Source organism: Dermacentor silvarum, chromosome 10 (genome assembly GCF_013339745.2).
Source record: "Dermacentor silvarum isolate Dsil-2018 chromosome 10, BIME_Dsil_1.4, whole genome shotgun sequence".
Taxonomy (NCBI): Eukaryota; Metazoa; Arthropoda; class Arachnida; order Ixodida; family Ixodidae; genus Dermacentor; species Dermacentor silvarum.
Window position 1 is genome coordinate 35,258,614 of NC_051163.1, and position 15,241 is coordinate 35,273,854.

General features: G+C 48.0%; 1 protein-coding gene across 1 annotated transcript in view; it reads right to left on the reverse strand.

Annotated features, from left to right (window-relative positions):
- The window catches only part of LOC119465800 (uncharacterized), a 49,093-nt gene that overhangs the window by 28,387 nt on the left and 5,465 nt on the right, over nt 1-15,241 (reverse strand). The window lies entirely within an intron of this gene.

Below are 15,241 nucleotides of genomic sequence, written 5' to 3' on the forward strand. Positions count from 1 at the left end.
CGCAATCCGGAGAGGAGCGTCGGAGAGGAGAGGAGATGAGACAAGGAGAGGAGAGGAGGGGAGGAGGGAGGAGAGGAGATGAGACAAGGAGAGGAGAGGAGGGGGAGGAGGATGTGCATGCGCAGTAGGGGTGTGGACGCCGCACGGCGGATGGAGGGATGAAGGGAGCCAGGGAGTGACATAGCCCCGAGCATAAGATGCTTCGGATCTAAAAGTCGCGTTTGCTCTCTATATATGGTGATTGTAAAAGAGGAAAGAGACGCTTAATTCTGCAGCCCGTCAGGGAGCACGGCGCAGTTCCCATGTGGGAATAGCCGGTAATGAGGCAGCGGATACCCTCGCCAAAACCTCCCACCATCCTGAAGTGCCGCTCACACGAGCATGCAGTCGCTTCCTCGGATTTTTCAAGGCAGCGCCTGAAAAAACTGCTCACGATCGTCCACCCGGATGCCAGAGTGGCAAATGGCAACGGTCCCAGGACATTTCCAGAGTGTGGCCTTACCAGAAAGGAACGCGCAACGTTGCTTCGACTGCGCACGGGCTGTGTCTGGACGGCGGCGCGGCTGCACGCCAAGGGACGCTCCACCTCACCGGCCTGCAAACGTTGCGGCGACCCCGAGACCCTCGAGCACCTTCTCTGTGCTTGCCCAGCGCTGGCACAGGACCGCTCAAAAGTCATCACTGCCTACAGACAACAGGGTCTACCTGCTGCGACAACCAACGACCTCCTGTTCCCGTCGCCTCCCCGCCTCCGAGCTCTCCATAGCCTTTTGGAGTTTGTGGAATTGAACGGAATCACCGCCCATCGCTAAGCGCTCATCCCCAACAGGCCACCGCCTCCATCACCAGCTTCCTCCATGATCGGATGAGACGCTTGCCGCTTCTCCTTCTCTTCCCTTCCTTACACCATCTTTATCTCCTTTTAGGGGCGAATCTCCTTAGGGCATGGGTCTGTCCTTCCTCCGATGTAGAATGTAGCCACCTGTAGTTTTATGAAGTGTTCACTAGATGGCGTTCCGGTACCGCTCCCACTTCCGGTTCCACTTCCGGTTCCGGTTCCACTTTGCGCGCGTTCGGTGCGAACGCGGGCAAAACGCCGACGGCGTCGACAACAGTTATGCGCGTTGCTGGTGCTGCTGCATGTCCAAGTTTATACAGCTGATAAAACTACCTTGAGTCGATCCCATGGCTGCTTCGCATACTACTCAGGGTTCCCCTACGGGAAGATGGTGTAATTTTCTCTCGAAAATCGGCCCGCACCGGTGGGGCCCATAAGGAATGTGAAACCATACCAGAGACCCACCGTAGCGGACAGCAGTATGGCCACCGGGGGGGCCATCAATGAGCAACATGGCCCCGAATAAAAATAGCACTGAATATCTGATCTGGCAATGGAACTGCCGAGGGTTTCGCCGGAAACGGGGAAACCTGCAGCAGTTCCTCTCAGGAAAAGAAACCCCAGATGTCATAGCCCTGCAAGAAACTATGGGACCGGCAAAATTATCAGGGTACAAATCCTACGGAGCCTCTGGCGAGAAAGCACTCGTTGTAACCCTAGTCAAAAGAAACTTAGCAGTGATGCAACACGAAACCGCGATATCAAACGTAGAGCACGTCCTCTTAGAAATAATACCGGCACGCAAGAATGACGCCAGCCTCTTTGTCCTAAACGTCTATAGCTCTCCAAGACACACAAGTAGGTTCGGGCCCCTGTTCCGAAAAACCCTTGACATAGCAAAGCGAAACACAGTAGTAGTAATAGGGGACTTTAACGCGCCGCACCCCGCGTGGGGCTATCGCAGAGGAACCGTCAAAGGACGGAATCTCTGGATAGACGTACAGCAGGAGGGGCTCACACTTATTACGGATCCTCAACAACCCACGCGCACGGGTAACAGCGTAAGCGTGGACACCACACCTGACCTCACGTTCACAAAGAATACACAGGGCCCCAAGTGGGCAAACACACAAGATGATTTGGGCAGTGACCACTTCATTATAGCCACAACAATACACACGGGACCCAGAAAAAAGAAGGGTAAGAAATTGACGATGGTGGATTGGGATATATTCAGACAGGCACAAGAACACAACAACACAATGGCAGACATCGATTGCGAAGAAATTATTACGGACATTGATAAATGGACACAACAGATACACAAGGCGGTAAAGCAGGCTACTCGAGAAATTCCCGAGGAAGCAGGGCTCGAAGCAGCCGACAGCAAACTCCTCCACCTGTGGGAGGCGCGCAGTAGCCTACAGAGACGGTGGAGGCGCCAGAGGCTGAATAGGACCCTGCGGCGGCGAATAGCACGTTTAGACAGGGAGATTGAAGATCACGCGAACCGCTTGGACCGACAGCAATGGGAGTCTACATGCAACAGCATGGAGGGCCAGCTCGGACTGGGCAAAACGTGGAACTTCCTCCGATGTCTCTTAGACCCAGAGGGTAGCAAAACGACACAGAAACAGAACCTCAACAAGATCACCCACACTTACGCGGGAACCGACGATGAACTCATTCGCGACATACAGAACAGATACATAGGAAGCATTACGCGAGAACCACAGAATGCGTACACGTGCAGGGAAAATCCCGCATTGGACGAGGAGATCACGGAGGCCGAGGTGAGGGCCGAAATACTCAGACTGCGCACAAAGTCGGCACCGGGCCCGGATGGCATTACGAACAAGATTCTCCGCAACCTAAATGACGAATCCATCGCGGCAATAACAAAATACATGAACGCGTGCTGGGAACAGGGTGCAATACCGCCGCAGTGGAAATCTGCGCACGTAGTGATGATCCTCAAACCCGGGAAGAAATTACTGATTGAGAACCTCAGGCCCATTTCTCTAACCTCGTGCGTGGGGAAGCTGATGGAGCACGTCGTTCTCACTAGATTAAGCAACTACCTGGAGGATAGAGTTCTGTATCCGCTCACGATGATCGGGTTCAGGCCGAAACTGTCCACGCAGGACTCCTGCTCCAAATAAAACATCAAATCCTCGACGCGCGGGGCAGAGGAACGGGACTGAAAGCCATCTTAGGGTTGGACCTCACCAAGGCCTTCGATAATATTACGCACAAAGCGGTCCTAGGGAACCTCCAGGACCTGGGGGTGGGTCGCAAGGCCTACACCTACGTCCGGGACTTCCTCTCGAACCGCACAGCTCAAATCACGATAGGAGACATCAAATCGGATGACATAAAACTGGGTAGTAGGGGAACGCCGCAAGGCTCGGTATTGTCCCCCTTTCTCTTCAACGTGGCCATGATCGGCTTGCCGAAAATCCTCAGTAAGATCCGCGGCCTCAACCACAGCCTGTACGCCGACGACATAACGTTGTGGGTGACAGGCGGCAGCGAACGCCAAATCGAGGAAACCCTCCAACAGGCCACGGAGGCCGTCGAACGCTACGCGGCAGAGAAGGGGCTCAGTTGCTCCTCTCAAAAGTCCGAACTCCTGCTGGGGTACCCTACGACCAGGAAACAATACGGAGGAACACCGAATATTAACATCAAAGTGAACGGGGGCCCGATACCTATCGTAGACCAAATCAAAGTCCTAGGACTCCGGTTGCATGCGGAAGGCAGAAACCTCGGTACCATCAAGGCGCTAGAAAACAGCGCACAGCAAACACTAAGGCTAATCAAACGGATTGCCAATAGACACTACGGCATGATGGAGGTCAGCCTAATTCGTTTAGTGCAGGTCTTCGTCATAAGCCGCGTCGTCTATGTGGCACCGTACCTACGATTTGGTGTAGCAGAAAAAAACAAGATGGAATGCATCATCAGACGATCATTCACACAGGCAATTGGTGTCCCAGTCACAACACCTAATGACAAACTCTTAGAGTTGGGGCTACACAACACGCTTGACGAACTAATCGAGGCGCACACTACCGCCCAATACGAAAGACTCACACAAACCCCAACGGGGCGACACATTCTACAGAAACTCCAAATTCGATATGAAGCGCAACACGGCACCAAACTAAGCATTCCACTAGAGACGAGGAGAGAATTTAAAATTCCTCCACTGCCCAAGAACATGCACCCGGAGCACCACAAGGAGCGACGAGAGGCAAGGGCACGCCACATTGAGCGCAAATACTATGACGTAGAGGGCGTGGCCTACGTAGACGCCGCGGAATACAGACAACGCAAGGGGAAGTCCGTAGTAGCGGTAAACGCGGACGGAGAACCCTTCGCGAGCGGCACCGTGAGAACGGACAACGCCGAAGTTGCGGAGGAAGCCGCCATAGCATTAGCGGTGGCCTCCACGAAAGCGAGAGTGATCATAAGCGACTCCAAAATTGCAGTTCACAATTTCGCGAAAGGACGCATCTCGCCAGAGGCGCTCAAAATTCTAAATAGTAACAGCGACCGTCATCGCGGGACGATCCAAATTATTTGGGCACCCGCGCACTCCTCTCTCCCCGGCAACGAGGCGGCTCACAACGTAGCTCGAGGACTTACTCGCCGAGCAAGTGAGCCCGCCCAGCCGGGAACGAGAGGAGACCGCATGGTCAGCTACAAAGAAATAACCGATTACTATCGGCTGGGAAGGGCCCGGTACCCACCAGCTCATCCCGCGCTAACCAGGAAACAGGCGGTGGCCTGGCGCCTCCTGCAAACAAACATGTATCCAAACCCGGTGGCCTGCAGCAGATTCTATCCAGGGCAATACAACGATCAATGCATATTATGTAAATGTAGGGCGGATCTGCCACATATTCTATGGGAATGCTCGAAGGCGGCTCCTTTCGAGGGCCGCAAAATTCAAAACCGGCAGCAGTGGGAGACCCTGCTGCTCAGCTCAGACCAGCAAGACCAGGTCTGGGCCGTCCAGTTAGCCGAGGCAGCCGCTGAGACCCAGGGGATCTCGGCCGTCTGCTAGGCGGAGGGAGGCTGCGTCCGCCCTCCTGGCACCATTAAAGTTGTATCTCTCTCTTTCTCTCTCTCGTTCCCGACGCGCGCTCTCTTTATCTCTCGTCCGTAGCTGTGGTTTACCCGAATGATCCCCTGGTGCTTCGCCAACTTATCATCATTCACTTCGTGGATATGCTGTGATTTTTTTACCCTTCCCCTGACGCTGCGCCGTGATCCCTACTGGGCTGCAGAAATAAGCGTCATTTTCTTTTTCAATAAAATCACTACTACTACTACTACTACTACTACTACTACTACTACTACTACTACTACTACTACTACTACTGCGCAGAACGCGCGTTTGCTCTCCGACGCGCGTTCGCTTCCCGTGAAAGCGCGCGTCCCTTGCCCCCTTTCACTCGCACATACAGCGTCCGGAGCGCGGCGACGATTTCATCTAGGGAGCCTACATGCAACGAAACGGCGTTGCATGTAGGCTCCCTAATTTCATCGCCGTTGACGTCATACGGAACCTCACGGCGACGCCGACGGCAGAAATCCGCTTTGGAGTGCCCATATAGTTGCTATCCCAATAAAAGAAATGTCAGTTTTACCCCACGGCGGAGGATTGAAGCCGATAGCATGGTTTAGCTTAGAACATTGGCGCGATGAGGAGCGTTCCAGCGGCGTTGCAGGCGTCGCACCTCGATAGTGCACGAGATGAGACCGATGGAATACCGTCGGCGCTGGACAGAGTCAAAAGAAGGGATTACACAAATTTAGCTTGACGTTCACCACGGTGTGGTTTGCACACAATGTGGGCGACAGCAGGCAATGAAGCAGACGACACGCAGGTCAAAAGTCACGTGAACACGGCGCATCTCGATCGAAGCGCCGCCACTTGTTGGGCGACAGCCAGGGGCCACCTTGCTGCTGTGGCGATCCCGAAGAGTCTAGTAACGTTGTCTGGCCGCCTTCCAAGATACCGCGCCCGGGCCGTGCACTGCGTCGTCAATAGGAGGACAGCACGGCAACGCCAACAGCAACGGCGCAAGTGCGCTTCCAGCGTCCGTATAAATGATATCGCAATAAAGAAAAATCCTTTTATCCAGGAAACTAATATCGCTATGACAAGACAGACGCGAAGAAATAAGCAACAAATCGTATGGCAGTGACGGCCGGCTGTACAAATACGACAAAACAAGAAAGCCAGAAAGCAGTCAGTTTACAGCAACTGAACAGAAATCAAAACAACCATCGTATGCGTCGGCACTAAAGCAACCAGCTGGACAAGAGTCGCAGAGACAGCGGAGTCATCATTCCGCTACCTCCACTGAAGACCACACATCACAACAATATCAGCGACCTAAGCTTGGACAACCTCAGCGACCCTCTCAGAGCACCCCTCAGCGAACCTCTCAGAACACCCCTCAGCGATCACCGCAAACGGCGGCCGGAAGATCGACATTCCAGGATAACACCGCGTCACTCAGTGTTGGACAGATGATTCTACCTATGCTGTTTGCTGCAATTCGAGCAATTGTCACAGCTCTACCTCAGGCGAACAAGCTTCCAGAGGTAAAGGCACTGTTGTCTATGGAGCCATTAATGAATCAACTATCCACATCAGTGCTACCGGATGGCAATTATGAATAGTCGTTACGAAAATGTCGTAATATTTCAGTGGAACGCTAATAGCCTTCGATCCAAATCTGCTGATTTTCGCAAGTTAGTTGCACAATACAGCTTCCCTGTATTGTGCATACAAGAGGCTGGTGTACGTGATGATTTTCGTATTTCTAATTACATAACATATAAATCATCTCGTCCATCGGGAAACAGTAGAACAATGCTCTGCGTTCGAAAAGATTTGCCCTCTCACCTTATTCAATCAAGCAGTTCGGATTTTCCTGAATACGTTGCCTGCAAAGTATATCTCGCAAAAAAATGTATAACAATCGTAAGCATATACCTGCAAGCATCGAGACGTATTACGACTGATGAATTGATTAGCATTTTTAGCATAACAAGATCAAATATTTTCATATGTGGTGACTTTAACGCACACAACGTAACATGGGGGAGCAACCACTGTGATACACGTGGGAATATCGTTCAATGCGCCGCGGAAATATGCAATCTGTCAGTATTGAATGATGGATCTGTGACATTTATGCGTGGATATCGCTATGCCAGTTGTATAGACGTAACACTATGCTCCAATGATCTTGTTACCGATACTGGGTGGACAACAGACGCAGAAACACGTGGAAGTGATCATTTCCCAATTCTTATATCACATCCACGGTTAAAAAGCACTGCGAAACGAAGATACGTGGATATAACAAATTGGCAGCTTTTTCGTCAACACTTATCCAGTCGAGTAGATCGTGAAACTGACGTAGAGACACTCACATCAGTTATACAAGAAACAATGAAATTGTGTACGAAACAAGTGCCCATTCCTGATGAATACACATCAGTTGATGGAGAATATGAACACTTGAGAGCTATAAGAAGAAGAGCAGAAAGAGCTTACCGCCGCAGTGGAAATATAGAAGCGTATAGAAATTCGCAGCAAGTCCACTCAGTCATGCGAAGACGACTACAAAAATTAGGGAAAAAAAGATGGCGTGAATATTGCAATACGTTGTCTCCCCTGACACCAGTTCCTCGAATATGGATGACTATTCGTGCATTAAGCGGCCCTGTTGTTCAAACACAACCGTTTCGTGCTCTCTCAATAGCCAGGGATACTTCAGAATTAGAGATTGCTGAAGAATTCTGCAAGATTATAACTAGAACAAGCATTTCTATTACTTTTCCTGAGTTTCAAAATTCAGTTAAAATGGCAAAACAAAAAATTTTTGCGTGTTTTCAGTCACAGCATGTGCAATTAGACTATGAATTCTCTATGATTGAGCTAAAATGTGCACTTGCGTCTTGTAAGACAAAGACTGCTGCAGGTCCAGATTCCATTACATACAGTATGTTGCAAAACATGGGACCTAATGGTCGATTGGCACTTTTGGAGTTACTGAATGACTTGTGGAAAAAGGAGTATGTCCCTGACTCTTGGAAAACAGCACGTGTGATACCTATATTGAAGCCTGGTAAAACTCCTCTATCTCTTGAGTCTTTTCGTCCTGTGAGCCTGACGAGCTGTCTGTGCAAGGTCATGGAGAAAATGATTGACACTAGGCTGCAATGGTGGTGTGAGCAAACAGAAGTTCTTCCAGATCACATGACAGGATTTCGAAGGCGGCGATGCACCATGGATGCAATTTTGGATATCGTCACCTATGTTGAACATGAACGAGCTAAGGGAAATGTCACAATAGCGGTTTTTTTAGACATTAAGCGAGCCTTCGACACAGTCAGTCATGTTCATATACTGTGTGGTCTGCTAGAACTGGGAGTCTCTGGAAGGACGCTACGGTGGATATCCAACTTCTTGAATGGCAGATCAATATTTATTCAAACAAGCGAAGGAAAAAGTTCCTCTCATAATCTTATTCAAGGAGTCCCACAAGGCAGTGTCTTAAGCCCGTTTCTCTTTAATTGTGTAATGGCGGATTTACCACGGAGACTTCCACCTGCACTACATTATTCTATATATGCGGATGATGTTTGTATTTGGGCCTCTGGTTCATGCGCTAGCCTTGTTCAATCAACTTTGCAGGAAGGCCTAAACATTGTGGACAAATTCTTAATGGAAAGAGGAATGGAGCTGTCTTACAGTAAGACGGCTGTGCTACCATTTACCAGAGGATGCCTAAAAGACTTTCAGCTGTGCCTTAAGGGGCAACGTTTAGACATAGTAAAACAACACAAATTTCTGGGGGTTATACTAGACAGACAACTTTCTTGGAATGCTCACATTAAAGCACTCGAAGAACAAATAAACTCAACAATAAATGTTCTTCGCCGCGTAGCAGGCACGACATGGGGAGGGTCGGTTTCTTCTCTACTGAAAGTGCATAATGCACTTATAAAGCAAAAAATTGCTTACTCTTCACCTGTTCTGCATGGAATCTCCCGTTCATCTGAAGAGCGACTTCAACGGTTAATAGCTAGGAGCCTTAGAGTATGCTTAGGTGTTCCCCGAGCAACCTCAAGTTCCTTAGTAATTGCAGAGGCACGTCATCCTCCATTCCCAATTATGAGGACGGTTGAAACCTGTCGACACTACTTTCGTGTTTCAGTGCAGCACAAAAGGCACCCACTAGCAATTACACTTATTGAGAGAGACAGGGCGAACACCAATACTGTGATTCAGGTGCAAAAACATCTACTACCACACAACGAATTTTGGATCTCAGATATTTCCTACCCTCCATGGCGACTTGTTGCCCCAAAAATTGAACTTTCGGTTGACGGAATTATTCGCAAACGAGACATGTTTATGCTAGCAGCCCAACAACTGGCGCTGTACCAGATATACTTTCGCTACCCTGGATATATTCAAGCGTATACAGACGGTTCTTGTCAACCAAATTCTTCTACAGCTGCCTTTGTCATTCCAGAATGGAACCGAATACAGACGTTTAAACTTTCTCACACGACATCATCAACTACAGCAGAGCTTTTTGCTATATTGTCTGTGTTACGATACATAAATTCAACTCAAGAAGGGAACCAATGGGTCATCCTTTGTGACTCACAAGCAGCTTTGTCGTCACTTCATGGTGGCATCAGCAATTCCCAAAACATGGCGTTAGTTTATGAGACACTAAAGGAGCTCACAAAGGCAAGTGAAAAATCCCGCACAATACTGTTCCAATGGATACCAGGGCACTGCAATATCCCAGGGAATGTTGCAGCAGACATGGCTGCTAGACAAGCGCATATTAATACCGACACACACGGTCTCCCTCTAACGCAAGGAGAATTGCAGCACATACTAAGACAGATCTCAGTCCGTGGTTGCAAAGCGACATGGTTTGATCAGAACTCGAAATCTTCAGATTTATTTCACATTGACCCTGCACTTCAATTCAAAATCCCGTCCACATTAAATACAACCAGAGCCTTCGAAACACTCATTCACCGTCTGCGGCTCGGTACCGCGTACACAAAACATTTTCTCCAAAAAATTTCGAGAGCTGATAGTCCGGAATGTACTTGTGGCCACGCGGATGAGGATGTACAGCATCTTCTGTTAGAATGTCCGCGACACGATACACACAGACAACGTTTAGCACGTTATTTAGAGACATTAGACCGCAGGCCCTTCAGCCTCAGGAAGATATTAGGTCCTTGGCCAACATATTCGTTGCAAAGACGAGCGTTAATGGCCCTCCAAAGATTTATAGAAGCGAGCAATATTCTCGGAAACTATTGAAAAGAGTGTTTACATGTGATAAACTCACTCTATGGTCAATTCGTACCTGGGTTCATGTAGTTTCCTTTAAACCGAATCCATGCTATCTTATGTGCCGTGATTTTAGTATAATTACGTGACCGGACTTTGTGTTTACTTTAGTGCAGCTATGTGACTGAACTTTGTGTGCCCTTTTTCTGAGTGGACTTTCAGTTTTAGTGTGACATTAGTATACTTATGTGACTGGATTTTGTGTTTAACTTTATGCGCCTTCGTGACTGAACTTTCCGTATTAGTGCGGTATTAGTGCCCTTATGTGACTGGACTTTGTGTTATTGTGATTTGGATTTGACATTTAATTTGTAGGTTCATTCTTTCTTTCTTTTTTTTTTCATACCTCTATGTGAAAAGGAGTAGCCGGCGCCAATTAAAGGCGCCAACATCTCCTAAAAACCATATATTAAAAAAAAAAAAAAAAAGCCAGAAAGCCCACTAATGTTGTCGTCGAGTTTCCATTTGCGACAAGACCGAGAAATGTCCACGGCGCAGTCGCACATGTCCGATAGCGCCGACGCTCTCGACGCTTGCATTCTTACCTTTTCTTTTTTTTTTGTCTGCTATTATACAGCTCGTCTTCGGCCGCGAGACGAGAATACGGCATCGATTACTAATCACAGCCCGCCCGGAGCAGTGTCCGCGCTCGTTTACTGCGTCGTTTTTCTTCATTTGCCTCGTTCTCTGGCCCTTCACAAGTCTTAACATATGCTATTGTCTGTAACACATTTCCGCGTCGTCTGGTTGGTTGGTCGTTCCTTAGTGAAATCACGCAACCCCCTCACGGAGCGGCGGACATAAGTCCATCTAACGCTTAAAGGAAATATGCATCGCCTTCTTTTTCTTTCGTGGCAGTAATTGACAGTAGTCTTGCTTTTATGCTTCTTTTGATTACTTGTTTATTTTTTCGTACGGCTAATGTGCCGCTAGATACTTACCAGGCAACTCAGCCGAAGTTAGAAAAGTAGTGCGGGCGTGGAAGTATCACTCCGCGGATTTCGCAGTGAGGTTCTTTTCGATCTGCGACGCTTCCTATGGGGTAAATACTCGATACATTGCAATTACAACGCGTGAATGTAAGATTACGTCAAGTTAAGCATTATTTATGTGTAACTTTGCGTTTGCAGTATGCGACGTACTATGTTTTGGTCGTGAGCGACAGCGGTGTGCTGTGGCCTCTGGTCGGTGAAACGTGTCACTCCGCTCGCTCGAATATAAATATGTTCACATCTGCGAGGACTTCCATGTATTAAGTACACCATCTTTTGCGACATAACAGTATGAGACATTACATGGAATTACTTCATGCGTACCTACGGGGTGTTCATTTTTAGGTTTTTTAGGTGTTTTAAAGATTGCCTATTGCAGATAACATAATTCTAGTCCTTGAGCTAGGTTACTCAGCGAGGCGGACACTACTTGTGTGAGAAATTGAAAAGCATATTCAAATAATAAAAAGAGATCAAATTTTTTTCTATAATTACAGTACATGCTGCAGTTTACTAATTCTAGCTGGTGAGTTTGCAAGACGCATCAATGACACCAGTTTGAAGATATAAGCCATCGAACTCTCAATGCAATGTTGTTCCACTTACATAAAAAAAACGCCATTTTATGCATTGCAACACAAAAGTAACTGAAACGCCCATTTATTTCGTCTCACACTTTGGGAAATCATATCCATAAACTGGTGTTATCCAGCTTCAGATGGAGGTGAAGGTGAACATTCGACTATTAGCACAAGTTCTACGTATACGTTCTAAAGGATGATGGTATGCTGTGTTATTGTGGACAGCTTGTAATAGACCCAGGGGAATAAATTATAATAATAGGCTCAGGGCGAAAGAAGATACCACAAAGACAAAGATATTCACGGCGATTTTACTCGCGGATCCTTCGATTTACCTCCCTTAAGTAACCTGTTAGAGGCATTTACTCCTCTATCCAATTCATTTCCCTTCGAATTTCATCGCCTGTATTCGGTGTCAGTTCAAACTCACGCCAGTCTGGAGCGGCCTAAATAACTCGCGGCGCATTTTGCTCTCTACACACAAACGTACCGTGGCAGTTTGGTGAAAAGCCGATGTTGCAGCGCGGCATAAAACCCAGAAGGAACCGCAAATGACAGAACGCTGTATTCAAACATACAGCGCAGCTTTCCTTTGATCGTGATGCACATAACTAACTAGCTCTGGGACTTTGTGCGATCAGAATGAACAGTGGCCGAGAAGGGGCAAAATAAGTGTAGTCAGGCGAAGCGGATCCAGGTTCCCGCGCTATTGCGGCCATTGACGTCGAGGCAAAGGGGGGGCGAGCGTTATTAATTAAAGGCGTCTTAGATTAACAGCTTTCTTCTAACGACTCTCGTTGTGCTCATGCTAGCTTCATTCCCGTGTTTCTCGCTCTTTGTTTTCATTAAACGTCTTCGCGCTCTCGCAAAAAGCCGCCTTCCTTCCCTTATAACTTTGAAAGTCACTCTTCGGCAGACATCGTAACTAAAGATCTTTCCCATTTCTTTCCTTCTCGCCGAAACATAATGCAGTCCCTTAATAATCCCCGGCCCCTAGCCTTCGCTGAGCGATAGCGTCTTCGTACGCGGTGGGCGCTAGACGAGGCAATCGGCTTACGAGCAGGCGCCGTAATCCCACTGCTCTTGGGGAGCGGTGGTCACTTTATGGCGCGGTGCGCTAATTGGCATATTTTGTCTGGTTTCATTTGGCGCATAAATTTGCTTTCGCGGGCTGTTCGCCCGAATGGCCTCGCTGAACGTTTTCCTGATATCGAATTTGGGAAGTGCCAATGTGCTGCTTCGTTAAAAAAAGAAAACAATACCGATGCAAAAAAAAAAAAAAAAAGGAGCTGGTAATATGTTCGCCCCGAGCCATGACTGACGTGCGTATGTACGACATTCTTGCTTAAACTGTAACTCATTTGATCAGTAATCGAATCACTTAATGACTGCGCATTTTCTTACCACCTCGACCCTTTAAGGCAAGGGAATGGAAGTGAGACGGTTATGCCGGAAGAACACAATAGAGGAGACGTTTTGTTTTAAAGCGACTGGATAATGAATCGCCAAGCAACCATGACAGATATCGGTTTCCCTCCGGGAATAGCGCAAGCCTTCAGTGAAAATGTTGGGTTTGCCTAAAAATCGGCAAGAGCTACAAGCACGAGCTTGGCAGGAACCTCGTACACAGCAAATGGCGGAAAATACATTTGCAATGAACAAACTGACATGCTTGCGCGACCCTAAAACCCGCGTGCGCGTTTTAGCGCAGCGTTTTCTAGTTCACCCGAACACCGGGAAACGTCTCCTCGAACTGCAGCACCGGTCGCAGCATCTTATGGCGCTTTGATGAGCCGTAATCTAATCATCGTGGTGTAACGGGCGCCTATCAGAACACGAAAGATAAGATGGACAACGGACCACCTTATTGGGCCACAAAATACTCCAGCAGGTATACGTAAAGGGCGCCAATAGCACTAAAGAGGATATAAGCAAAGGCACTCGTAACGCATGCTTTTGCGGTAATTCTGTAGCAGCCGACATGTTTGCGCGAAAGAAACAGGTGGAGCACAATCGATCATAGCAATAAAGGTTAGGCGCGCTTTGGTTTAACACTGCTTTTCAAGATGCCGCCTATATGCATTCTGATATTTGAGTAGGCGTCCGGTTTGCTATAAGTCTAAGGCATGTAACAACACCTTATATCAGGTACTTGGGTTGTTAGACTTAGTTAACGTCTCTCGCTGTTGCGCCTACAACTTAACTCACGCGAGCAGTTCTTAGTGCTATTTTTTAAAATGAGATGTATGGGATTGCTGTGCATATTTTGCCTGCTATGCTGCGTGAAGTGCTCCCTTCAACTTTCTGCGTAGTACGCGTTAAAGAGTCGTTACTATTGCGTACATCCCACTTTCATTACTTTCTAACCTTTTGGGGAGCTGAGCTATGTTGTCACTGTATAGCTGAGCCGGGAAGGAGCAGCCAGCAGCAAATGTTTCCCACCCCACGCGTAATTATTTATAGAAAAATTACCTTCCGAGAACCCGCGCAGAACATCAATAAAGTGTCCTTTACCGGCCAAGAACTTACTTTCAGCAAACAAACATTTTGTCCCCTTCATATCTACGTTAAAAAGAAGTCTGCTGCACGTGCTTGCACTGCTACGTCAGCTAACAAACTACGAACAGATACAGGTGTCTTGTTCTGCAGGGGCGGATTACACTCTAAAATGCCATGGTCGTTGGCGCAAACTCATTCTTTCATACTCTTCATTATAAATATGAAAAAGAAAATTACGACACAAACCGCCTCACGATTGCCGTCGACGTTAAAGTGTTTAGCACCGATGCAACGTAGCGAAACAACCATGTTGCCAACGCCCAAACGCGTCATGTAGTCTGCTGCACCCGGGCTCCTGTTTCGTGCTTCGCTCTGGAAACGCAGCGCCATCTAACAGCGCCGCCGTAAGGTGAGCGCGTGGTGCATGTCTGAGTATACATGACGCGGGCTCGGTTCCGCCCAGAACAAGAGAAATTATACCGAATATTTTCGTCATTGAAGTGACCCAAGTTGGCGTCAAGGAGTTTAATTTTAAAGAGCGGCACACACCCACAGTAACGTATGCCCACTGACCCAAGTCGTTGCGACGGTTGGTACTGAATCCGGCTTCCCTTAGCGCTGCAGCACGATGCTCTACCCGGTAGACTGTGGTCTACCAAGCGACTGAAGTTGGCGTGGAAGAGGTTACAGACAGACCGACAGGCAGCAAACTGGGTAATAACAGAACCCGTCGCCTCCAAGAGATTTCGCGCGTCGGGCTACATCATTTACGTGCAATCCTTGAGGCAAGTTACGTTTTCACTTTCCAGAGCTCAAGTGTTTCTCGCCTGGAACTATTAATGCGTTAACATTCTTAGGGTACCTAACGCACTTTATAAGATCTATCTATCTATCTATCTATCTATCTATCTAT